Below are 26656 nucleotides of genomic sequence, written 5' to 3' on the forward strand. Positions count from 1 at the left end.
AGCAGGACTTCATCTGAAAAGTTTCAGGACATAGTTCTCAAATATTAACTACGGTAGAAGTGTTCAAATCACCTTAAGTGCCTTGTATCACTACTTAGAAAACACTTAATTGCCATAGGATGAAAGGATTAGCATTTTTTATTCACTTGTGTTTTTACTGTAGATTTTCCCTTGCTATTTACAATTCTAACTTTATAAAATTCTGCTAATAGAGTCCTTTCCCCTCTTAATTCCTATTATGAAGTCATGAATCAAATCCTAGTTGCCCCATTTATTCTTCCACTGATACAGATTACCCATTAGAAATACCAGTTGTTACCAAAGAAAACACACTGATCTCATTAGGCTGGAATTGTAGGCCACATCTTCACCTAGTGTAAATCAGCCATGGACTTCTACTGAAATCAAAGCAACTCTGTTTATTTTTATCAGAAGAGAACTGGTCCCATGAGATATGCAACCAGCAGGCGTTGCAGGAAGATTTAACAATTGAAATGTCTAAATGTGCTTTTTCTGTACATTTTTTGTTTTAGTTTGCCATTGGGCCAAAAACAAAACAAAAGGAAACAAAAAACCTTATGTAAAATGAAATAACCAAAACCCAGGAGATTAATAGCTAAAGGCTGAAAATGTATACTTGTATATCATTGCTGTATCAATGTAAGTGTAGGCTACTCTTTTAAGTGATGGACTAAGGGCTTTTGTATAAAAACAGGACTCTCTTCTTCTAACTCTTCTCTGACCTTGTGCAAGTCACGGGGTCAGTCTTCTATAGCCTTATGGTTCTTGGAAGCAAAAACATTGACAGGGAGACATCAGAAACACAAATCAGGGTCTATGTTCTTCAGATTGGTTTTGTGCAAACACCTAGCATGTTAGTCAACATCAACACCTAATAGCGACTTCATCAGGGCCAAAATATGGTTTATGACAGTCCAAGGTTATGCCGATGCCCGTGCTTAACTTTGTCAATGGTCCCATTAAAATCAGCAGCTGCATAAACTAAGCAGTAGAACTGGGTTCTTCTAAAAGCTCTCTGACTACTTGAACATGTGAAATTATGCCCTGGTAGAAAAGGTGTGAAGTATCAGGACTTTAACAGGCTACTATGATCAATAAACATCAACAGTAGTCTAAATACCATCTCACATGCTAAAACTGGTGTGTTTACCTGTGAGATTTAGCAAACTCATTCATCAAACTTCAATTTTGAAGGTCATCATTCTGATAGGACAAGTATGCTGCAACTAAGTCTTAAAAAGTACGTATACAGCAAGAGCCAAACCTGTGCTCTCCAGATGATTCTCTATTGGCACAAGTAACTAAGTGGACTTCTAAAAAGCATTTGAGAAAGGTTTCTATGCTCAAAGTCCCAAGAGAGACAGTTGTAGTGATCATCATCATCAATAATGTTTAAAAACTTCACAGCTGTTTTCTCAGATTTAGGCCATATATTTGCTATGCACAAGAATAACTTAAAACGAGAAGAAGACCTGATTTGCATTACATGACTGAGAGCTTCAGGTATTAGAAAAGTTAAAGCAATCAGAATTTCTCCAAATCTCAAAATTTTGAAAACCTGAAATGACTTGCATAAATTATACAAATTGTGTTTACATGTTTCAAATATTTCAAAATTAATAACACCACATAGGGGAGTATATTTAGCCAACAGGAGGATGGAATGCTATATGGGTGGTAAGAGCTAGGTTGAAAGCATGGCATGTTGGGCAGTTAATGAAAGGTAAGACTGAAATATGGCATTCCTTGCTGTTCTCGGATATCTACCTGGCAGAGTAAAACAACTTACTATTATATCTAGCCATATACCTTGTGTAAATTGCTATTACAATTGGTAACTCCTTTTATTTAACACTAAAAAACAATAGTTACATGAACCAGGTAGTGTGCTGCAGAGTCCAACCCAAGCCCAACTTAAACAGATGACAGCCTGGCCACTACTTTCACAGAAGTTGGATAAAAGCCATAACTTTTATTTCTGAAAACATTTTGGCTGTGTGTCTTGATTGAGTCAAATGGAATGTTCTTACAGCAACAAACTCCCTTAAATATTTCAGCACAATTGGATTACAATTATTTCACTGTGCTTAGCCCTGGAGACACCGATGTATCCATAACAAAGTTGAGTGCAATAAGATCCCAGAATAGGAAGGACTTTTTCTCAAAAATGTGGCATGATTATATGTATTTTTTAAAACTCCTAAGGGTAAGATATTTCAAGTCTGCAAATGTATGCATCTTTTTTGGGAAAGTACTAAATCATAAAAACATTGTTCTGAAAATTGTGTTCAAGATGTATATACGCATATGTATTTTTTGTATGTGTGTATATTTTTAGAAGTTAATGTAATATATCTGGTGGTCAATAGCTGGCTTATCTAGGGACAGTCATTCATGTATTTGAGGACTCTGGAGCTCGACAGTAACCAGACTGATCTTTAGTAATACAGACCTAAACTTGCCTCGTGTTCTGGTCTTCCATGAGAAGCAGGGAGTGTAAACACTAAAAGCTTATTGCTGTGCAGGTGATATTTCCACGGAGCATTTGGTGTGCACAGCATTTTTGTATTGGGGATAGTTCTCCAACTGGCCACTTTTAAAGGGTGAAACACCTGATGGCTTTGCTTAAGGGGAATGTAAATCATCTTCATTTGATACTTGTTAGCAAGGAGGGTTTGAATAATTTTGGCACGCATCTGTCTGGATTAATTTTGTTTTCTGATGTATTATTTTCTTTATTGGCTTAATTATTTAGTATTTCCAGACTTTGATATTCATTAAATATTACTGTAATTTACAGCATGTAAAAATAGTAAGAGAGAAACTTGGGGGTTTTATTGTGTTATGTTCCTTCTGCCCCCAAAGACTTATTGTTAGGTCTCCCCATCAGAGGTGCAGCGACTAAAAAAGTATGTGTTTTTTGTCAGTACAGTTCTAAAATCCTCTACGCCTGAGGATCAACAAAAACCACATTGGACTGTTCCACTTAAAACGTCACTTTCCTGAAATGCTCTGCAATCCTTCTGTGTCACAGCATGGTACCACCTGCCTGGTGGCTCTCAAGATGTGGGTACCTTAGCCAAAAACAGACTTCAGATGCAAGGGTGATTTTCATGAATCAGTACACTGTTGTGAACCAAATTTTTTTTTTGGATGGTGTTGCTGAGAGCAAACAGTTGCTCAGAGAAGACTGCTGCTGCTGTTTACAATCTTTTGTAATATTATATTGCTTTTTCATGCTTCAACTTTGTTCCTAACACTTCTTGGTAACTTCTGCTTACTTTAATAATAATTGAGATGTAAAAGGGAGAAGAAATAATTAAAACAGACTGAATGTTCTGGATCATTAACAAAAGTATTCGTGGCATTAGCCTAGCATATTTGTAAGAAAATACCATGGTGTTATTCATTTGCTATAATACACAGCAGTCAGCAAACGGATAAAGAGAGTGACTGCAGATTGAGTTGAATATCAGACTGTGTAGGCACAGCAAGTTTCACCAACGTCAGCTGAAAATTATTTCAGTCCTCGCTTGTTGAAAGTCAGAGGGTTTGCAGTTTCCAGTTCAGTGTACTTACTGTAAATAATATAATTATTACTGTTCACACAGGACTTGAAAGAATTCCCTACACTCGAGGGCAGGACTTGCTACATGGATTTGCTCATGGATCTTCCCACATCTTCCCTTTACTCTCCTGTACCACAGTGTATATATATTTTTTCTTGGGCTCTGTGAATATAAAATCATGCAGATATTTGAGACAAATCTAAATGTCTCAGGGGAAAGATAAATTTCTTGCTCCGATACCTTCTTTTTGGTGCCTATATGAAAATCCTGAGCTTTATTGCAGCCTGCATCCTTTGGTAGATGGTAGCCCAAGAGGATAAACACAACAAACGCCTGCTGTCGGCGTCTTTCCCTGCCATGTTACTCTGTCTGTGTTAGAGCTGTGCATGGGGTGCACTGCACTTTGCTCACAGACCGCTGACCTGCGGGATCAGCAGGTGACACTGGCAGAGACAACGGTACAATTCAGCTGTTGTAACTACAGAGGACTGCAGTAATGTTCTCGGAGGAGAATCACGGAGTAACTGATTCTCTTTGCCGGAGAAAGTGATGTGTTTTTACCCTATGGTTCATTACTTTGCTGGATGATGCCAGTCAGTTATTCTTCCAGTATTTCAAGGAAAAGCTCAATTTCTGTGTCTAGTAAGAACCCTTATATACTTGCTGGGTGATTAGGACTTTCCATAGGCTAGGCAACTGCCTAGGATTGTTAACAAATCCTCCACTGTTGACTTCAGTAGATATATCTGTTTCCAACCTAATAAAAGTCAGTGGGGATAATCACAGTCAGAAACTGCTTGACATCAGTAAATGCAGCAGAAAATGTGGCCTAGGTAGTGATGAAACACTGTGCTGTCTTTTTTACTGAGTCATACCTTATATGTGGATTTAAAAACAAAATCTATTTTCTGTATTCATTATTAATACTTTTATTTTGCTCTAAGGGCATACTGTGTTTGTACACATATATTTAAGTACAGACATGCATCTTTTGTGCTGGGATTGCTTCTATTCTACTGCGGAATTCTCCAAAAGACACTTCTTTCCATAAAGCACAAACAGAATATTTAATTATAGAGGCTCCCACAAGACATACGCTAATAACAAACAAAACATAATTCTTCTCCTTTTGCATTAGTTTTATATTGTCATAGATCTCTTGAAGCTTGGAGTTATACTAGCATAAACTTTTGCAATTAATAGAAAGTCATCACCAAATACTTGCAATTAAATAATATCTAGTGTTGTGGACCATTGTACCAATCAAAGTCATGTTCTGTAAAACATCATGCAGCCATTTACACTAACTTTGCATAGAAAGGGCTGTGTAGATGCCTCAGTCTCTTTTGAGGATAGCAAAGAACAATAAATCAGGCTACTTTGGATTTGATTTTACAACTGGAAAAGATTATGCTGATCTTCACAAAAAGGAGAGGCTAGCATTCTGATGCACAGCATCTGATGGTTACCACTCATTTTTGTCATGAAGAAGAAAGGAGCAAATTGTCCATATGCTTTTAAATAGTACTGTCAACATACTGTATTTCTAAATCAGCTTAAGCCATTTTGCTATAAATGGAAACCATGCTTTCAGTATTTCTGGTGGGGATTAGTTAACTAAGTGCTAAAACTTGCCAAACTGCATTTTATATAAAAAAGGAGCTTCATGAATCAAAAGCAGTGTTCAGCTGCATATAAATAGGCTTCCAGAAAAACGTATGCCTTGTAATCACATCTTGATAGTCTAATACCTTGTATAAAATCCAGAAACTATTTTCTGCATCTGACAGTGTTTACAACATGGAGCCTGAAGTCTGCCCTCCTATAGTTACTATTTCATACAACTTAATTTGTGGCCAAAAACTGAACCGGCTTCCTATTTACAGCTTGGAGGATATTTATCTGTCAGGTGAGCACCAAGTGCCTCGTTCCAGTTGCCCTTTCTGTGTGAAACAGGATGTGAGAAAAAATGTAATCCAAAGTAGAATGTAAATTGTCAAATACTTGTGAACTTGCATCAGGCTTAGCAGGCAATGAGGATGGTCCCACAGAGTTTGGACCTTCCATGCAAGGACAAAACTATGTTTATTCCAGTGTTGCCTTTTTATGTCTGTGGAGGCAGAGACTGCCCAAAACCAGAGCAGAAATCTCAGCTGCACATAGAGCAGACACTGGCTAAGTATTTTACTGCATTATCTGAAGCAAGAAGGCAGAGTAAATGTCCAGGCTGGGGAGGGGGTATTCAGTTTTAAGAGACTGTATAAGCTGTTCCCATTTAAGGAGCCCTTCAGACATATAAGAAGGGATGCTCATGTGAACTGGACTTGGTTGGACAGAGCACCCTGGTGTTCCAACCTTTAGATTCCCTTGGGTTATTTTGACCTGATACACTGCAAGTATATTTATATCCCGCAGGGTTTCCAGTGGATTATCAGGTGCTTGTTTTGCTTTCGGCTGGAGAGGCCCTTTAGGGGGGGAGAGATCTTTTACTATCTGCTTGACAGCAGTAATTTGATGGATGTGATTTACAAAGAAGGGAGAAAAAATGGAGTAAGTGCTTGGAGATGATTGACAGATGCAGTAAATCTAAGCCAGTCTTTAAAGATAAATAACGAATGGTGGTGCAGATGCAGCATTATCCTTTCCCTCTCTGTTAAGGCATTTCAGCTTGCTAACAGTGCCCTTACTTTTTCATGTGTTGTTGAAAACTGAACATATGGTTATGCTCAATGAAAACAAGTCAGAATCACTGTCAGATGAACACAGATTAAAACCATAAGAGAAATCTGACCCACTCAGATGCTGTGGCATTACTGCCCTCCCACCCAACTGCACGCACCCCCATCACCAAATGCTTAGTTCCTTCTTGCAGGCTTTGCTGCAAGCACCCTGGCAGCAGGACAGCAGGAAATATTAATCTTAATGATGGTGTATCATTTCCACAAGAAAGAATTTGGTATTACCGTGATTATTTGCTGTGAAGAATATGCTATCACTGGGTGGCTAGATGCCTAGCCTTTGTAAGGAAGACATGGTCCTGGCACAGACTCTATACTTTCAGAAATCAGTAGCTTAAGTTCTGCAGCACTCCTGATAAACAAGTAAACCCTATGTAGTGCAGTTTGAGTCTCCTCTTTCACTGCTTGCTTTCCTAAGACTGTGAACTGTCCTTCTCTGGGCGCTTAGCCAGCCTGCCCTGTAGTTCAGAACTCCTCCTGCCAAATACATTAGGCGGGAAAGCTGACTCTTCTGCAATATTCATATTCCAATTCCTCTGCCAAAAATGGAATTCAGGTGTTTTACAGGACAAAGTAAAGACTGCCAGCAAACGGCGAGCCTATGGAAACCTAAAAAATTCATACTCGGCAAGGATTGTTTTAAACAGTAGAATACAGGGATCCTATGTATAATATCAGGTGGTGTCCAATCCAATGACTGCAGCTTTTGTCTAGGTGCTAAGCTTTCTAGACACATCTTCATTTGCTGGAACAGCCGTAGCTCTTAAATCCCACAGGAAGGCTGCTCTGGGGTTTTGGGATAGGTTGAGACCAGCCTCTAACAGGCTGCTGACCCTGCTTTCCTACGAGACCAACTCCTTCACAAATGCAACTTATTTGTAATAATAAAAATATAAGGAGATGACTGCATTACAATCAGAAAGATTTATGGTTGCAGTGCTTTTGAATTATTACTTTAAAATATTTAGGAAAAAATCTTGCTTTGTACATGTGCAGTGTATTATGGATCCTAAAATAATTTATAATTCTGCATTCTGCTATGGGATGTTAACAAGGCAGATAGCAGGTAGTGGCCAAAATTATTTGTATACCAGTTCAGTGCCAGTACGGGGGTTGATGTTACCATCTGATACGTCTTTCCTATCTCTGATTTCGATGAGTCTGTGATATGTAATATGCATCATGCTTTATGGTGTTAGATCATATGTTAGAGGTCTGTTGCAACATCTGTCAGCATCTTTATAGAGGGGAAAAAAAAAAACCTAGGAAATGTACTGATTCACTAGTAATGTTTAGCCAAACGTGCAAAGCTGATAGTATTTAGCAAGCACTGTTCCAAAACCCAAAGGAAAGCAATGTGGTTGGTAGCAAATCTGATCTGATAGCTTACTTTTACAGAGAAATTGCAATTCCTATTTTCAAGAACCAAATCTTAAAGTTTTCCTCCATTTGCTGAGAGATTTAGGATTTATTTGTTGTAAGAGTAATGATATCTAAAAAAACCCAAAACCCAAATTAGCATGATTTAATGACAGAAGAAGGAACATCACTGTTTAAAGAAAAAATCCCAGGAAGAGTTGAAAAGCATTACTTTTTCTACACAACTTTACTTAGAAGGAGCTATTGAGTGAAGCAGTTGAAATCTTTTGAGTAAAGGTATGTAGTGCTGTTCTGTGCAACACTCTTAAAGGTTAAGTTGTTAGCTGTCAGTGTTCAGTTATACATCACATTGCTGCTGGGGGAAGGGAGCTCTAACTACTCTATTTTTCCAGCTCTGCAGCCAGACTCTCTCTAAACAATTTCCTGCACTGAGTTCACGTAAGAGACTAAATTGTTTCTAATACAAGGAATGTAGTTAACCACAGTGATAGACAAATACCTTTTCTTATCACTAATGGATTACAACACTTGACTGCAAAAGCAATTTAAACCTTACAAATGGCATATTCAACCCCATAACAGTTATGCGGGGAGAATTTTTGTTACAGCAGCTTTTCATTATATCTTTGAATGTTTGCACTGAAAATTTATTGTATTTTAAAAAAAATCAGCAATATACTTTTATCTACTGTATATCTGAAAATGATAGTTTCATGAGAATATTCTGTAGGTCTTCAAGCTGTGGACTATTAAGTGCTTAGCAGTTCATACTGATGCTCAGCAGCAAAGCAGTGATGGCTCAACAACAGTTTATATGTTTAGAGTGGAAAAAAGTTCACTATATTTATTAAAACATCTGAGAGACCTCACCAAGATTAGGGTCCGAACATGATAAATGTTATGGGCAAGAACTGCAAATGTGGATGTACATAATAATAATCCCCAAAGACATGCAAGTCTCACAGGCAAACTGCGATTTGTCTGACATTACATAGCTCAGGGAACTGGGGCATAGAAACATGAGGGGCAGATTCAAACCACAAAACTCTCCTCTTTCATGGACTATGCACCTAGTAGTTATGCAGCAGAATTAGTCCTTCCTCTTCTTTTGGTCTTGTCATTTGTATTCCTGTGAAAGTCCCTTGTTTCCAAGGGAAGGAGCTACCACTCTATGGTCAGGGGAGCTTCACCTGAGCCATCATACGGATGGGCGACCCTCTCATTTTCCACTTTCTGGATAAAGAAACCTCTTAAGTTTCTTCACTGTGTTTTTTGTAAATCTATACTGTTGAGGAAAAGGAAACCATTGATAGAAAAACGCTGGTTTCTGCCTGTCAAACTCCCCAGCATCTGAGCCCATCAGGCAGGCTTCATGTACAAAGATGAGACCCATCTGGGCACTGATCCAGGCACTGATCTGCCTAATGTGTAAACTCCGTACATGTACAGGATTCTCTAACATTACACCCTTCTTCCCTGGAGGCAGCAGTGGGAGCTGATGCTCAGGTGGTCCCTCAGAGTAAACTTTCTGAATTGCTCTGGAGGCCTCTGCTGCATGAACTCTCCATCCCCCACTCACCAAAGCAGACTCTGCATCTCTACCCCATGAGATGGGCTCAGGCTTATGCACTCACCAGCCCCCTTCTAGTTCATGTTTCTCTTTTAAAGCCTCGTGTCTAGGAATCATGGTCTTAAGTGGGAACATCAGGTTTCATCACAAAATTTTTTAGCCCTTGGAGAAAGGCCTGAAACTGTGAAACGTAAGTTCAAAGAAAAATTCTCACATTCTTTTTAGAACATTTCTGATCTTGAGTCAACCTCATGACTTTTTGCCATGCTTTAACAACAGGGACTACTAAGTTTATCATGTCAATTTTTTCAGAAAAAAAATGCTTTGAAGATATATATTTAATGGAATACAAATATTGATCAGTAGATTCAATATAAAACAATATTTAATTCAGGCACAGTAGCTCTTAATTCATATTCATTTATGCTTGGCTGAAACTAAATGTTTAACTGATTCTTCCATGCATTTCAAACACTGTCCTAGAAAACAGAAATCTTCAGTCACACTTGTAAGACTCACATCTATGTTGCAAGATATTTTTAGCTTCCCAGGGATTTTGGGAACAGTGCGTGTGAAGGGAATGAAGGAATGATCCTGTGATGAGCAAACGGGATAGTTTGCGTTGGTCCCCTGCAGTGGCAGCACCTACAGGCGGTTTCCTTCAGGCGCTGCGGATTCCAGCCTGAATCACTGGGTGTAAGGACGCGTGGTATGCCCTGGGAATTTTCTGGTATTAATCAAGTCCCATTTTCATGTTCTTCTATACTTATCCTACTCAAAATCCTAATTACTAACAGGTTATTTCAGCCACATAATTGCATCAGTTTTACAGTAAATCTCCTGCAATCGTATCTATGCAATTCAATACTTCCTAACATAAAGCACAAACATCTTTTCCATGTATCTTAACCTAGTGTTCATATATTCTCTACAAAGTTTTACCTGGTGTAAGTCAACTCCCTAAGTTGAAACATGTTATTTCAAGCTTGTGAACAGTTGCCCTGTTTTCCCTTTTCACGCACCAGGAGACCAAGTGGCACAGTCTTTGCTAAGCCTATGCCTGAAGGACTGAAGGTGGAGCTAGTACCACCAGACTGTAAAACTCCTCACTTAAAGTTAGGATCTGGAGATATAATTAAAACCAGTTATGTTGTCATAAGTTACTTAACAAATAGCCATATCTCAGCAAAGCCATGGTAACTTCCCACATGTGTGCTCTGTGCATTCACCGAGTACCACGTGGAAGTATACTGAGCCAAAATTATCCTGGAAGTGATGATTTCAGCACACTGGGGAAATAAAAACCAAAGTTTTAATCTGAATTTGTTACCTCAACTGCCTATTCAATGACTACATAATAGTTTTGGGTGAAATCAATTGGGAAGTTCTGAATACAATGATACTACCATAGTAATTAAATTACTTAAAATAGAAAATATCTTTTTTTTTTAATCAGAAAGGAAAGCATCTGGGGATTCCAGAACTCAGTTTATTTTCTATCCCCGTTTCTGATTGCCTTTGTGGCTCGGAGAAACCCCCCCTCAGCTGCCCAGATCCTGACCCTCTGTTTGGTAACACAGCTTCTGGGAATGCTCTTACCCCCAGGTTGCTTCTGCAGCCCTGCAGCAGCCATCCCTTCTGCCCCTGAAACCAGTCTGAACTCAGCCTGCAAAGGCTGCCTGTGGCAGATGACTTCTGCATCCTTTGATGGTGATGGGTTTTGTCACCCTGTAACGAAGCATCCTGGGTCACCCTCTCTGCCCGCTGTTGTACTGCAAAGGCAGGTGGCATAGCTGCAGGCTCGGACCTGCGGCAGGACAGGCAAGAGGACCTGTAAGGACTGAGCGTGGGTAGTGTTATCCCTGGGGGATGTTGGAAAGTTGCTGCAGAGCCAGCCCTGGGGCTCTCCCAGCAGCAGGCCATGCAACAGGTAAACCTACTTAGAGGTGGCTCTAAGGTTGCTACCTGTAACCAGCCCAACAGAATGCAAAAATGGCAAATGTATCATTTTGAAGAAGTCAAAATCAAGTGAAATGAAAGACATGGCTATCTGCCCCTGATGAGGATGGCGCTTCCTGCTATCACGAAGGAATAGTACTAAGTCCTTATAGTTTAAACTTGCTGTATATACAAATCTTTAAAGATATGATGTCTAGCTCCAGCAGTGCTATTATGAGTAGGCAGACTGGAGTACTGAGTCAGCTCCCAGGTTTTCTAGTTAGTGACACAAGCCAAAACACTGTTTAACAGTGATTTTCCGGTGTTGCAAAACAGCATGTGTGTAAATCATGGGGTTTTAGTGGGGAGACAAGAAGGTGAAGTGAGCAGGGGCAGAAGGTAGGAAATCAATGAGCATCTTTTCTCTGCACAAAATTTCTAGCTACACTAGGTCTCTTTCCCTCCTCCCCTGTACAGTCGTATTTAAATTACAGTGAGTGTGAAACACTATCAGTGAGGACAATAGTGTTTTACGTGCTTTCCACATTAAATAAAATGACCACGCGAGGGACAAGGTAATGGAGAATATGGCCTATAGGAAAATTTATCTGAAATAATGGTTCCTTCTGAGTTTGAAAATCACTATTATGTGTACAGCACTGAGATGGTCTGAGAGTTACACTTTGATTTAATGACTCTCAGACTTGTTAGGAGTGTCTGGTCTGGATCTCAAATTCTCAGCTGGTTTCTGCTTTCCAGAACCAGCATTAGTGTCCCAGAATGTGGGGGCTAGTTATGAGCTTCAGGTCTCAGTCATACGCATTTTAGCTATCATCTCGTCACTCTTCTGCAAGCCATCTTCTCAAGTATAAATAATGCATACTCAGTAACTGTTGGTTAAAACCAGCAATAATGTGTCAGTGCTATAGATAACGTATGTCAACAGATCCTTACTGGGTAATGGTTTAGTGTTTATTATACATCCCCAAATATATTTTCTGAAAACACTTTAATGTTATTTCATTTTGCACTGTAAAAACTCAGGTTTCAACACAAATGTCAGGCATAACACTGAAATCCTTAAATAAACAGGCTTTTGGGGGCAGTTCTGTTAGAAGTACATTTTTCAGAAGCTGGTGCCATTTGTTGAAGCTTGCCCTGAACTGTCAGCATACCTTTTCAATCAAAGCAACAGCTGCCAGACTGATATAGTCCTGCACCAGAATGAGAACCCTTCAGAGCTTACATGCCCTTGTCTTATCTCAGAAGAGTCTGTAGCTGCTGATACCAAATCACTAAAAATGGCAGCAGAAACAGTAATTCGGGGCTAATCTAATATCATGGGCTGAAGGGAAGCCACAGTCCACCCCACCCTACATTCCTCGAACACCCAAATCTCCCTCTGGGAGTCTTGGGTATACAAAGAATAAATGCTTTCTCTATCTGTAAACTGATTCACATTTTGCTCTTTTTTAAAAGGAATATTGTTAATTTGTGTTAGAAATAGTCAAATATAGCAAGCTGTAGTTGAACAGAGAATTCATGGATAAAACAATTTTTATTAGAATTAGAATTTTAAGCAGCTGTTATCACTACTATGGATGCTTCCTATTCATTGTGAAAGTGTAGGTGTAGCTTGTTTATAGGATAATACATAACTGCAGGTGTTGTAGCTATGGCTTAAGAAGCATTTTAGCAATTTAAGTATTTGTTTTCAGGACTTTTTTCAAAAAAGATTCCTATTTTGTCTCAGACTTCTCATGATTTTCTTAGTCTCAAGGTAACTGATTTATGTTTTAAGGATTAGTAAAATCCTACAGAGTATTTTGTTATTCATTAATGAAGTAATATTTTGCCTAATTTTCTATCTGATCTTTTTTCTGTCACTTTATGCTGCTGCCAAAACTCCACTGACTTCAACTCTGTTAGAACTGGTTAGCTAGTCTGTTCTAGCATGACCAAAAAAATCTAGCGTGGGCATAGTATTTACTTTAAAATAGGCTTAGCTGGCCACATTAAAAGTGATGCTTCCCTAATCTTTCCCTTGACTAGTTCAGCATTACTATACAGTGCCCTGTCAACCCCTCTTTAAAATGTGTCATATATTAAATTTTTAGTATTATCTATCTAAATCTTAGTCTAGACAAAGGCACCGTGAAGCTACCACAAATTTCCATCTGTACATAAGAGTGAGGAGCAGCACTAAAGCAGCCTGGAGCTGAGGATTATAATTGTCTGGGTTTATTCAGCCCCCCAGGGAAGCAGGCTGCCTTTGTGGTTGAGTAACTCAGCGCACGAAAAGGTTGGGGTTCGACACCTGGCTTAGCCACGAAGCTGGGTAAATTAAGCTCCTGTGCCTCGGTTCCCTGATAACAACGATGGTATAACCCCTCTTGACTTTGTCCTTCTGTACATTTTTTTGAATATTTATACTGCATGTTTTTTGAGACAGGCTCTATTGTCCATGGGGATTCAATTTCTGTGAGGGTCCCCAGGCACTACTAGAGTTATAATAATAAAAGAAGACCCACAGCCTTGGATCTCATGTAACTTTTATACTGTGGGCTAGAGGTTAAGTAGGGCAGAAGGTACTCTCCAGTGCGAGCACAAAAAATATTAGTCCCGTCTGATTATGATGTGTGTGAGATAAACCCACTGAAGCCAATATGAGCCCCCACCTTAATGGGCAGCCTCATTTTGTTTCTGGTGAGCTACTTAAATAAACCTTTAGGGTCTATTGTGATAGCTGAATAAGTAAATAACCTTTCAGATGCCCAAGTGGAATTAATACAAAGCCACAGTTTCTTAGCACATCTTCTAGGCATGAGCTGTTCTGAGGATGTGAGAAAGCCAGAAATGGAAAGAGCAAATGCTGTTTATCCTAATGTAACAGTTGTTGGAAATAACAAGCCAGTTGTAAAACTGTCAAATATTTGATGCTTATGTAAAACACTGCATTATTTACCTTCTGTTGCTAAAGTCTCTTCTGTTCCGTTCATGCCACTCAGCTAATTTCTCCATTTAGTACTGGTAGTAGTAACACAAAATTAACTTTAGTAGGTTCTTGTTATTACCGGTATTTGATTATTTTCCTTGGGCCTTCTACCTCCTACCACAGGAAAAAATAGCGTCTGCTGACCGCAGCAGAGAAAATATTCCCCCGAAGGCATTGCTATGTGAACTATTACTTATATAAATAAGTACAACTCTTTTTTGATAAGGATTTCAGACTTGGGCTCTATGGGTTTCAGAACTGACAGGGGACACCGCAAATAATAGCCACAAAACCTTCACATGTGACCATTTCTGGGGTCTATTTGTTATAGTTAAGAAACAGGAATGGACATGCACCAGACCATTCTGATACTGCAGAGCTGAGAGGCATCCTTAGTTCAGTTTTTATGCAATAGTTGTGCTCTTACTGGGTCTTGGGGCCCAAATCTGGTCCCATCCAGAGGAATGAAAGACAACAGACATGGGAGCAGACCTTAGAAAATCATACAGTATGACATCAGGCCATGAAAGAAACTGATACTGATTCAATGCAAATGTAAGAAAGTTCATGTAAGTCCTTGATAACAAGAGTCTGTGTCTAGCTGTAGGACATGATCCAGCTCTATCGTTAGGAATCCTTTAACTGCGTAAGTGCAAGCTGAACATCTTTAAAGTGGAAAGAACTTTTGTCTATAGGCTTGAACAAAAATACTTTAAAGCATAAACAATACATCTGGCTATTGTGCCACTACTGCATATTAGATTAGATGTTTGTTTGCTCACATGTATTTTGAAGCATAAAGAACAGAAATAACACTTGCCGTGACTGCTTCTTATAAAAAGCATATAAAAATGACGAGTGCAACTTACTGAAACTCCTATCTAGCTAAATAACAAATAATTCATGCAGCTAAAATGGAAATCTTGGAAAGACTACAACTTTTATGTAGTGCAGTTTGACTCTGACCACCTGTTGCAAGGATTCAAAATAGTTTCCAGTGTCTTTCCACATCCCAGGGCTCTGTGAAAGAGGTCTCTAAAAGGGGCATTCGAAACAATAACAGTCCCCACCTGGAAAGGAAAGTCAGTGTCAGCCTTCGCAGCAGCCTGGCAGCTACTCATGTGAAATTCTTTCTTTACTGATAGGGGTGCAAAATGGCCATTTCAATTTATAACTGAAATCTTACTTTGGTTTAAGTGTGTGAAGTGAAAAAGCTTGCCTTGGCACCTGTTAAAATGTATTAGGTGTCACTCTGCTTCACTGAACCTTTACAGGCTAATAACCGATTATATCAGTAGAAAACAGCCACTACAGGAACATCTGTTTACCAAGAAAACTTTCAGTTCCATCTTGAAGAAGAATCAGCTTTTCCCTTCTCCTTCAAAACTTCCCTCGTGTCCCCTGCAGCTGTTCTCCCATGAAACAATAGACTGATTCAGACTTACCCCAAAACAAGAGATCACAACCAAAAATTACATCCCTCTCAAGGTTACCAAAGCAAGAAGACTCTCTCACTTCTTGCTGGCTTGCAGCACATAGGAACTGGCTTTTACACAAACGAGGATGTATCTACTTGGCCTTGCACACTTGTGCTGTTGGATTCCCAAGTGACTGAGACTAAGATAAATGTGTTTGGGAATAAAAGGTTTTAGCCCCCTCTATGTAAATTCCTATACAATGTTATCATCGTGGAAGCTGAACAGCCAGAGAAACAGCAGTGATGTGTAGCCGTTGCCTCTGGAAAATATTCTGAGTAAACTTAAACTTCCGTTGACAGCTTTTTAATTTCTTTATTATTTGAAGTTTTTCACTTACACCGAACTAAATGCCCTAAACTAATTGTGGTAAATGCTCTGCTTTGAGTTCAATAGTCCACAACAATCTGTAGTTTTGCAACCAGGTTCTCCTATTTTGAGAAAATTCCTCTGCTACTGTTCAAAATCCCCACAAACAACAAAGTTAACTCAAAAGATGATTGTACAGATATGTATATAATATACTGCACAATGCCCCAAAGTAAACCGATTTATTTAAGGGCGACTGTAAATAAAATTAGGTAAATATTTCAGCCGAAAGTGAAATTTAAATTCAACTTCATTCCTTTCAACAGCCCATCAGCTGCCTTTCACTAATTTGTCTGCAACAACAGTACCTGCAAAAACGTTCACTTACATCAGGTACTCGACCACTGACTTATTTGCAGTACTTGTCTTTACGTGTATTAGCATATGTCCTTACATGTTTGCATTGATATCTTCAATTTAAAAATCCCAATTCTAACCCCTTCGCATTAATTTGTTCAATTTCTGTTAATCTCTCCATACTTGTTTAATACTTCTATAGAACTTCCGATAAATAACTATTATTGTTTAGTGCACAGCCAACTTCTAGACTTGAAGATGTGTTTTCAAGTTTTACAGGGAGGACTAGAAATAAATTTTTTTAAATTGCATGCAGTGCAGTGACAGACACTTCTATGCTTTGTTGCTAACCTCCAGGTTTTATCCAAAACAAATACTTTCTAGCTAAATTGCTTGTTGAGGTCCCAAAGGAACTAGAAAACTTGCCTTGTGCTTTCCTTTCTAAAAAAGCTTCTTCTGGAGATATTGATGTTTTATTTTCTTTCCCTTCCTTGTATGATTACTTATAATTTTCTCCTCTTTTAACTATACAATAAAGGAATAATGTGAAACAACATCTGAATATACATAGCTTTTATAACAAGGTGTTTAAGTGCATAAAATTATACTAGGTCTGTCTAGGAAGTCTTGAAATGTCTGTCTAATGTCTTTCCCCTAAGTGACTCCTTGTTTTGCTTTGTATTTTCTTACATGTAAAGCTATTCCAAGTACCAAACTGCTAACAAAATGGAATCATATTTTATTGTTTCTCTAGTTTTCCACTAAGTTTTACCTATTTGTTTGTTGCTGGTCTATAGCTTTTTCCTTCTTTAGAATTTCAATTTGACTCAAACTCTCAGCCTTCTCAGAGTAGGTGGTCTGTAACATTAAACCATCAAGCAATCAGTTTTATGCTCTCCTTTCTAACTCCAGCCCCAGCTTTCTTTTCACAAACAGTAGGAAATCCTCTGTCTGACATAGTAAAGGATAAAGAAAAACAAAAATCAGGCCCATTTGTGATTGAGATACATTTAGTGCTCTTAATGCCTAAAATGCTACATGTTTTGATATACTAGTGTACTTTAATCCAAAGGCTATTTAAATGATAGACAAACTAATGGCTGGGAGAGAACAACAATGATAATAAACTGTAGCTTTAGAATTGACCTTGATCTAGAATTTGTTGAATTTGTACATGCAACCAAAAGGAAATTTTTAACAGCAGAGCTGAACTATAAACTTTTGTAGAATAAATTTAGTTAGATCATGACACACAAAAAAAATTACATTCAGAGAAGAAAAGTAAATTTAAATAACTTGGATGCTTGACAATAACGCAAAGTATGATGTCTCCCTAAATCACAAGGAGTGGTAGAAGTCAATGAGTTTCAGTTGCGAAACCATTATTCCAGGTTCCAAGCCTGTACCTACTCTACAATTAATGGTAGAAACAAATTTAAAATAAGGAATAGAAAATGAGCGCACTGTAACAAAAATAATGGGAATATTCTGACAAGGGGAAAAAAAACCCCCAACATTTTTCCATTTTCAAACTGAAAGCTAATAATGCATTTCATTTTCTTAAAAGAAAATATGTAGTAATCTGTAACAACATAATATATGGTGGTTCGCTCTCTCATGTAAAAAATTTAGTTAGTCAAGAGAATAAAAGCAGGTAGTAATCTGGATGTTACAAACTGAAGAAAGTAAAAGTCGAGCAGTTTATAACAACTGGTTTGTTATGAAGTGGGAGACTGAAGTAAAAATCTGACAATTTTTTCTGTAAAATTCTTCTCAGGTGTCAAACACCACAATTTGCATTCTCCAGTGACTAGTTAAGGTTTTACATACTCAAAGGAAATGTAAAATGAATTTGTCTTTCATAGATAAGTGGATATGACATTTGTGGATTATTTTCATATGCTAATAGACTCTGACACTCACAAGTAGTACTTGAGACCCCAGTTTTTCTTATTCTAATGCATATGTTTAAGCAGATGAGTAGTTCCTTTGGCTTTAGTAAAACCAATTCCATACTTACTTAAGCATTACCATACATGTTTTACATGTTCATGCATTTTCTCCCCTGTAATAGACAGCTTACAGTAACACTACTTTCATTAGGGGCAGCTTTATCCCTAGGGATTCCTGCTCACCTACCAATCATACTACAGGCTTGCATGGAACTTACCATGATAGTTAAAATAAATAGTTCTAAACTTCCTTTTTATCATTAGATTAGAAAAGGTTTTACAAATGTGGCCATCAGTTCTCATAAACTCACTTAGTGAAGGCTTCACCACTGACTTTAGCTAGAGAAGGTTTCTGCCCTAGCAGATATCAAATTAATTGGACGCTATGCTTGTTACTTCAGGTCAGGATTTGTCTTTCAATCTTTAGCAGCTTTTAAAATACTGTCCTACTGTCTTTGGCTACTTACTTACTCAAAGACAATTTCCTTTGAGAAAGAGCTTGCATAGTTTGAAATGTTGGGGTTTCCAGTTAACAACTTATTGATTAACACATCGAGGATAGATATAAACGAAAGCATTTGTTCTTGTAGCATGTTCGACTTATATACTTATTTTCATAGTCCTTTTTTCCCTGCAAAAGATGATGTACATCATCTGATTGCCTGAGAATATGAATGACTTAGTGTGATTATTAGTCTGGTGCCAAAAAGCGGTCAAGACCTTTCCCAAGACCTCCATTTATAGCCTTAATTTGCATTCTTCTACAAGGATACGTAAATTCTACCATGGTTTATCGCTTCATTGACAACTCACTTTAATTAAGCAGCCATGATAATTGCATTTCTTCCTGAAACTGCAGAAAAACGCCTTCTAAGCAGTTAAAAGCTTTTGGGCTTAGGTTTTTTTTTCAAAGGTTTTCTAAAGGAGGGGAATTAAATGGTTGCAGTCAGACACAAACAAATAGTAAGGGCCAGACTCTGCAATCCTCGTTCATCCTGAACAGAACACCAGCAAAGAAAGCAGATTATTTTTAGGGTAAGTGATTATTCAGGATAAAAGGGATAGAGTTAGTGACAAGTGTATCATCTTAGTTCTGACTGTGGGGTTTTGGTTCTTCTATAAATCTATTCAAATTATAACACAGTATTCAAAAGCAAGCATAAAGTCTAAGCAGGAGACTAACAGTGCATCTCTCAAAACTGGAGGACTCAGGCATGCTGCTTTCCCCGATTCCTCAGCTTATGCACGAAATTAATTTCATCCCAAAAGAAACTTCACAGCATCCCCTCAACCCCCTAACTCCTCCCTGTTTCTGCCTGAGATACATTACTAAAACGTTTCTCGTTAATCTAACGAGTTCGGGTGTCTAACAACCACAGCAGAGTGTCTGGGGAAGGTAAGCTGGGAGAACTAGTGAAATGCACAGTGTCAGCCCAATGAAAGTAGCCTTTAATAGTCTATAAAGCTTGAAGATTTGCTGGACCCAGCAAGAGGCTAATATATTATCTATTGCTCTCTTTGACACCCTTGCTCATTCCTGTGTTTATTACTTGCCTCTAAAGTCAGCTGCTCTGCAAGTCTGCAAATGCCTTCTGCAATGAGAAATCCACAAAGGGGCAAACAAACTTGCTTTTTGCTAAACTTAGAGAGGAGAGAGAGAACATTTTAATTAGCAGCAGGGGGTAAAACTGGCTAAAACTGAAGGAAAAGGTTCTAGTTGCTAGAGAAAGGTTTGTAATAGAAACAGTCAGCAATTCCCCTGCTGCAGAGGAAACTTTGCCTACAAAGCTTTTAAGAGGAAAGAGGGAGGCCAAAATGAAGGGAAAACAATGAAAGGTTATATTAAAAAAAAAAAAAAAAGCATTGGTATGTACTGGCTCCTTCAAACACAGGAAGGAATCAGAGAGCTGGCTGTGTGAACTTTTAAATTAAAACAAGAGTTGCTAGCAGGACACTTATGAACTGTAACTGCATCTGAAGACTTCATTGCTTTATGTTCCAAATTGTTTGACGCTTACCACTGCTAAAGGCAGGCTGTGAGAGGCTAGCTTTTCTTCAGACTACAGCATAAAAGGTGCCAGAACTTTTACTCCGAAATGAGGGCTAGGTATTCTTTACAAACTAGCAGGAAAAGGAAAGTATTACTAGCAGAGAAAGTGGGAAAATGCAAAAGTTAATTACGAAAATTCAAATTTAACTGCAAGCCTGTGGTTAAGACAACTGCCTCAACTCAAGTAAAGAAGGGAATCTAATTGGCGCAAGCCAGTGATGGTGCACCTAAGAAGTGCAGCTCTCAGGGTTTTCTTGTGTGCGAACATCCTCATTATTTTTAGCAATATTTCATATTCCAGGATGCTATCATTACCTGGCTTTTGTGTTTGTTTTTTTTTTTAAAGAATTTGATACATTTTTTTTTTTTTACAGAACATTGAATGATTTAAGAATTCTTCCTAACTATAGACGTGAGATTTCTTTGACTTACAAAACATTAATATTAGCCTTGATTCTGAAGGAACTACAAGGGAGACACAAATAAATATGCAGCCAGTGGGGTCTCCTCATTAAACAAAGATTGTTTTTTTTTTCTTTGCAAGAAATTTGCATCATAAAAAAGCACTGTACAGAAAGGGGGTTATTTCTTCTTAGGTTTCAGCAAATGATTATAAACTTCCATACATAATACAGATTTACATACCTATGTAAGTTCATCAAACATTTCTTTAAAAAAAAAAAAAAAAGTGCTTAAAAGTTTGTGTGAGAACTGTGCTAAAAGAAGTAATTGTAAAAATGTAAGATAACTGCACTGGTGTGTCTGCCCAGCAGCCGCTCTTGTCAGCAGACAGGCTGTTTTGTGCAGGGTTCCCGGTGGCTCTGGTTTAAAGCCATGCCCTTAGCCATATTTAATTCAACAGGTTAAACTGCACCTTCATGTAGAACAACATGCCACCTGCTTACAGATCAATCCCACCTTTGTCTTTTACTCTAAGTAGTACTTATTCTGCGTCAGCAGTGTCATGCTGCTGCACAGACTCAGCAGTTAGGGAAGAAAAAAATTTCCTTTTTTGCTAGAGGGAAGAACAATTAGCCAGAAAACAATGCTGCATCTCCACATGCCACACAGGAAGAATAATTTAAACTTCCAACTGCTCTGTGTTTGCAGATCAGGTTAGATACTCTGGGATTTCCAGTGAATTCAATGGGCTCTGGTCTGAGCCAACAGTTTGGGCTCAGTTTACGTGTGGCATGGCCATAGGAGTCTTTTCTTTCTCACCATGACCTTCTCCTTGTCAAACCACAATGTATCTCCATCCGAAAGCATACTCTCAGAAATATTATGAGGCCTAAAACCCTCACAATTTCAGCAAAAAAATATTTCATTATCTTAAATATTATCTTTTGTTCATGACATGACTTCTTATTGATAAGCAATAGTAGAGTTTGAAGTAGCAAAAATAAAAATAATCACCCTATTCACTTAACTCATGAAAGCTCTACCTAGAGCTCATTACTATTTACAGTCAGATTTTGGTCTTAAAAAGAGAGGATTGTTAAAAGAAGGAAGAAAAAGATTTATGTTTGGAAATCAAGTTAGAGAAATACACTTCACAGAACATTGCAAGGGTGGAGATCAGATGATCTCTTTGTGTGTTTCTTCAGGAGAAAAAAAGAAGTTATGCAATTCCAAGCAGTCATGTGGTATGGCAGCTGCTAAAGTTACTGCTAATTTTTATTAGAGCTGGCCAGAGCCAGAAAAAGGTCTGCTATATAAGCAAGACCTCTTAAGAAATAAACTAAATCTTCCTGAGCTGGGAAGCCTGCAGAACTGAGAGAAGAGAAGAATTAAAAATAGCACTAAAATGTTATTTTTTTCTCCCCCCCCCCCAATGATTCAGGAAACACTTTCACTCTCCCTTCCTGTCACTGGTTTCTTTCTCATATTCATTGAATCAATCGAACGTATATGGATAATACTTACTAGTTTTCAGCTCAAATTCCTGCTCAACCTGATGGCCCAAAAGGACTACTCACATGCACAATGTCTATGTGCTTTTATTCACCAAAGGAAGAAATGTGGCCCTGGGCTACAGGCTTTAGTTGACCCTGCTGTGAGCAAGGGGGTTGGATTAGATGATCTCCAGAGGTCCTCTCCAACCTCAGCCATTTGGTGATCCTGTGAAACATTTAATGATTTTATTCTATTTGTTAAACTTGAAGATGGGATTTCAAAATCACCAATATCCTTGTGATATTTTACAGGACTGAGCACCTGTGGCTTACGTCTTCGAAAATCTGTGCATAAATTAAATTGGATCCTGAGCCAAGCTTGATCACTGCAGCTGTTACTTGCCTTCAGTGTTGCACACTTTCATGCGCTTCAAAGTTATGTGGATGATGGCAAAAAATAAAGAATAAAGGTAAGTACTTCCAGATAAAATTCACTACACTTAAGAGACCAGTCATGACTCTTCATATGTCATCACATCTCCGTTCAAACAGGATTAATTCTGTACTGCTGTTAAATGGAGCATATAATTAAGATGTGGAATACTATACTGGGGTTATGGATAACTGTGTCAGTGTAAGAGTATATAAGAAGAGCCTGCTGTAGGATACACTATTCCTGAGATCCATAGGTCAAGTCCTATAATAAAGGCTATATAAATTAATGATTTTTTTAACAGATTATTTTTACACCAGGCTTCAGTAGACTATTAAAAAGGGGCTTGTACCAACAAAGGATACGGTTTTCCATATTCTGACTCTCTTTCCACCTGCTTCACACAACTGAGGTACATTTAATGTGTAATTTAAGTTGCAGATATGCTTGCACCATTTGAACTGCTTGGAAATTGCCAGAGCACAGTAATCACTTAGTCTTTCACAAAGGAATGTCTCTTGTCATGTAGACAGGGATGGGATATGTGCCTTTACCATCTAGTGATCTACCCACACAGCCCGTTTGTACCACTCCTCCTTCCACTAGTAACAAATTCCCAACTTCCCTTTTTTGACATGTTATTCCCCCACCCAGTCTTTAAAACCCGAATTCCACTCTCAGAGGTAAATTCCCTTTACAGGTATAAGACTTTACAGATAGAAGCTCTTTAAAAATGTTACACCATTATATGAAAGCTACCACAATACAAATTTACTTTGGATACTAAAATGCATAATAAAGTCTTAAAAGCAACAACTTAAATACTATTCTCATTTAAAAGCCCCAGTGCTGAAGCAAAAAATTCTCAACTACTATTATTGTCAGCCCAGTACCATTTGTATTTATGAGAGTCTAAGAACTTTACAAGTCCTGTAGTTGCACTTTGCAGTGGAACATAAAATAGTAAAGTTATATTGTTTATAAATTTATCAAAACACCATGCATAAAGTAAAGAAGCAGTCAACAATGTTGGAATTAATTTCACAATGCTGATAAGTTGTCACCTCTTAGTGTTTAAAGCACAGAACTGCAGTTAACTGTGAACAGCTTCCAATTTTTCATGGTGTAAAGAATAAACTAATTAGGCAAAGGAAAAAGCCTTATGTATGAGAGAGAATATGAATCTAATGCCATTATTGCTGTACAATTTGATATAGTTAATTCGATCAACTTCTAATCAAGTACCCTCATTTTCCACGTTTTCCTGTTTGTAATGTTTCATGTCTTACCATAAACTAACATTTAGCAACTTTGAAAACAGAAACAAAACAAAACCCCATACCTCATATTGGAATATATTTTGTTTACCATCAAGCAGTAAGACTTTATTTGATTTAAAAGCTACAAATATCATTAATCAGAAGTAACTTTGCATTATATTTCTTACTAGAAGAGATTCTAGGATTTCAGTTCGGTTTCCATATTTTGTGTGTGAAGAAAAGGAAGCGCACGGTTGCGAAGAAAGCACAAGTTAGGCAGTCACGGCAAGCAGGTCTGCATGCCATGCTCTTGTTGTGAAGAAAAATCCCACTACCAGAATAAACCAGGTTTGAGCTGCAGGATCAGGACTCGGGATCCCCAGGAAGATTTGGTCACCCTCACACATTCAGTACTTTTCACATTTGCTGGACAAATTCTATTTTTAATTCCAAACGAAAAGTTATGCAAATTCTACTCGAGTGCATTTTGAATAGCAATGCTCTGAGCTTGCTTTTTTTGTCTTTTAATTTGCACTTACTTTATGCATTTTTTTTTTCAGTACAATTGACATGGTAATGTATTGCATATGTACTAAATTAAGGATGATTGTGTCTGATTGCCCAATTATGATGATACAAACAAAATGTGTGAAAATAGTTGATAGGACATTCTGTGTGTTTTCTTTAAAAAGACTCGGAGCATTCAAAAATACAAAAATAAAATCTAACAGTTAATCATAATGGTTTGGCTTCAAATGTGGAAAACTGAACAGGAGATGATTTAAAATGCAAGGAATTGTACCACATGTGAAAAGAAGATTAAATTGTCCCATTGTTATATGCTCTATATGCATCCTTTTAAAAAAGTATTTGCCTACTGGAGTCTGACCTGTTTCTCTCCGCTTAGTTACAGAGAATATGAAACAGCTATTTTTCACTTCTTTGAAAGAGTAATAATTCATAACATCAAAATCTAGATTTCTCAGGTGGTTTGTATTTTCTCTTCAACACGTGTCACAGCTACAGGCTGACCTGCAGCATCACGACTGCTGCTGTAGCCCACGAGGTGACACACCAGGCTTGTCCTCCAGTGCAGGACAACTGTCCCACCACGCCATTCGAAGGAGGGAACGACCTCCGTTTGCCTCGGCACTGAACAGCCTGGCAAAAGGCAGGCTAGGCACCGACCGACAGCTGTTTTATCAAGATAATTAGCATAGATTGGTTTACCAGAAAATGGTAAACACAGCTGAGGAAGAATGGATGAGAAATTTCATGAGCTATGTGATCGGGCAATACATGAATCAACCGAGCGAGTCCCTTGCTTAATGTGAGATTTGATGGGCCTGGAAATTATCAAAGCGGTTTGCATTTCCTTTCCAAGTCCAGTTCCCCGTGGTACCAAACAAGCTAATAACCACACCAAAGAGGGAAAAAAAAAAAATGGGGGGCAGGGCATATGGTATCTAATCTGTGACTTTCACTGTTTTTTAAAGAGTTGTAAAATGCTATCTTATCAACAGAATTTTTCTCCCGCTTTTTCCATCCCTATAGCCATGAAAAGTTTGATGCAAGAGAATCTAACCTGGAAAGCATATTCCTCATAATCACTTCTTTTTCTCAAGAGCAATTTCCCTGTCAACCACACAATTCCTACACAAACATGAACATCATCCAAGTCCTCTGCAGGGACTGTGCATGCTACATCCCAGCCTGCCCCAACTGCAGAGCAGCCGGGCTTTTGCCCTCTGCAGCCATTTCCCTGTAGCAGGGCTGTCAAAGGGCTTCCAGGGGCTACAGCTGTCTGTAGCGAGCAGCGCCTGAGAGGAATAGGGATTGTAGGTTATTTCCAGAGGAAAAAGGGGAATGGGGCTGTCAGGAGAAAATGCTGATGAAGCGAGGAAGTGCCAAAGTGCAGCAGCAAAGTCGCAGATGAAACAGATATTGTGGAAAGCTGAGCAGCTCTGGGAACCGCCGGCAGGTAGGTGCAGGGGCCACCTCATGGGGCTTGGAGAAGACCCGCCGAATGCGACTGATTCCAACCACAGGCTCTAGGTTTATCCCCCGTGTCCAATTAACTTATAAGTAGTTTGTGTAAAACTGGAATGGCTGCAGCTACTCCGCACATATGTGAGGAACAAGGACAAGATTCTGCAGTTACAACTGTTTCCCCCCCAAATTCAGTGTGAGCAGGGCAGAGCTACACGAGGGGTCCCTGCGTGCCCCCGGTGTGCCTCAGACACCCCGGCAACACTCGTCTTCTTGGGCTGAGCTAAAGATTTGTGCTGCTATAGGGGAAGCCCTGTCACAAATATAACTGCAGCACCTTTCAAGAAAAACAGTATCCCTCCTAATTCCAGCAGTGGCAATTATTTTCTCTGATTTGTTCACAGTTGTCATGCCCCTATCTCAAGAGCTGTGAAGGGTTTATAGGACAGATTTTACGTTAGCTAACGACTGATACCGGGTTGTTTTCAAGCACACTGTGTTAGCAAGGAAAGCAAGAGCAGAGGGAAGTGCAGGGTAGAGGGGTGTGTGCAGGGGCAGAAGGGACACAGACACCATAATCCCATTAATTTAAAAGTGTTACATGTAAGGGATCTATTCCTGAGTTTAGAGAGCTTTTTTGGATAATTTAATTACCTCTTTTTCATTCAGCATGCCTTTGAGAGCAATATTCTAAGTTTCCACAGATTCAAAATTCCCACATTTTGC

At 38.6% G+C, this 26656-nt stretch overlaps 1 protein-coding gene and 1 long non-coding RNA gene across 3 annotated transcripts in view; one reads left to right on the plus strand and one right to left on the minus strand.

Moving 5' to 3' along the window:
* Positions 1-26656, minus strand: part of PDZRN3 (PDZ domain containing ring finger 3) — a 147983-nt gene that overhangs the window by 106887 nt on the left and 14440 nt on the right. The window lies entirely within an intron of this gene.
* The window catches only part of LOC148050097 (uncharacterized), a 39755-nt gene that overhangs the window by 4152 nt on the left and 8947 nt on the right, over positions 1-26656 (plus strand). The window contains exons 2-3 of one of the 2 annotated variants that reach the window (XR_015701471.1): positions 22562-22719; positions 24133-24723. This is a non-coding gene — a long non-coding RNA (uncharacterized LOC148050097). Of the gene's footprint in view, positions 1-22561; positions 22720-24132; positions 24724-26656 lie in introns of those variants that run through there. The other variant, XR_015701472.1, reaches the window with a different exon arrangement.

This window comes from Nipponia nippon, unplaced genomic scaffold (genome assembly GCF_047370975.1).
Source record: "Nipponia nippon isolate SJK-2023a ecotype South Korea unplaced genomic scaffold, ASM4737097v1 scaffold_9, whole genome shotgun sequence".
Taxonomy (NCBI): domain Eukaryota; kingdom Metazoa; phylum Chordata; class Aves; order Pelecaniformes; family Threskiornithidae; genus Nipponia; species Nipponia nippon.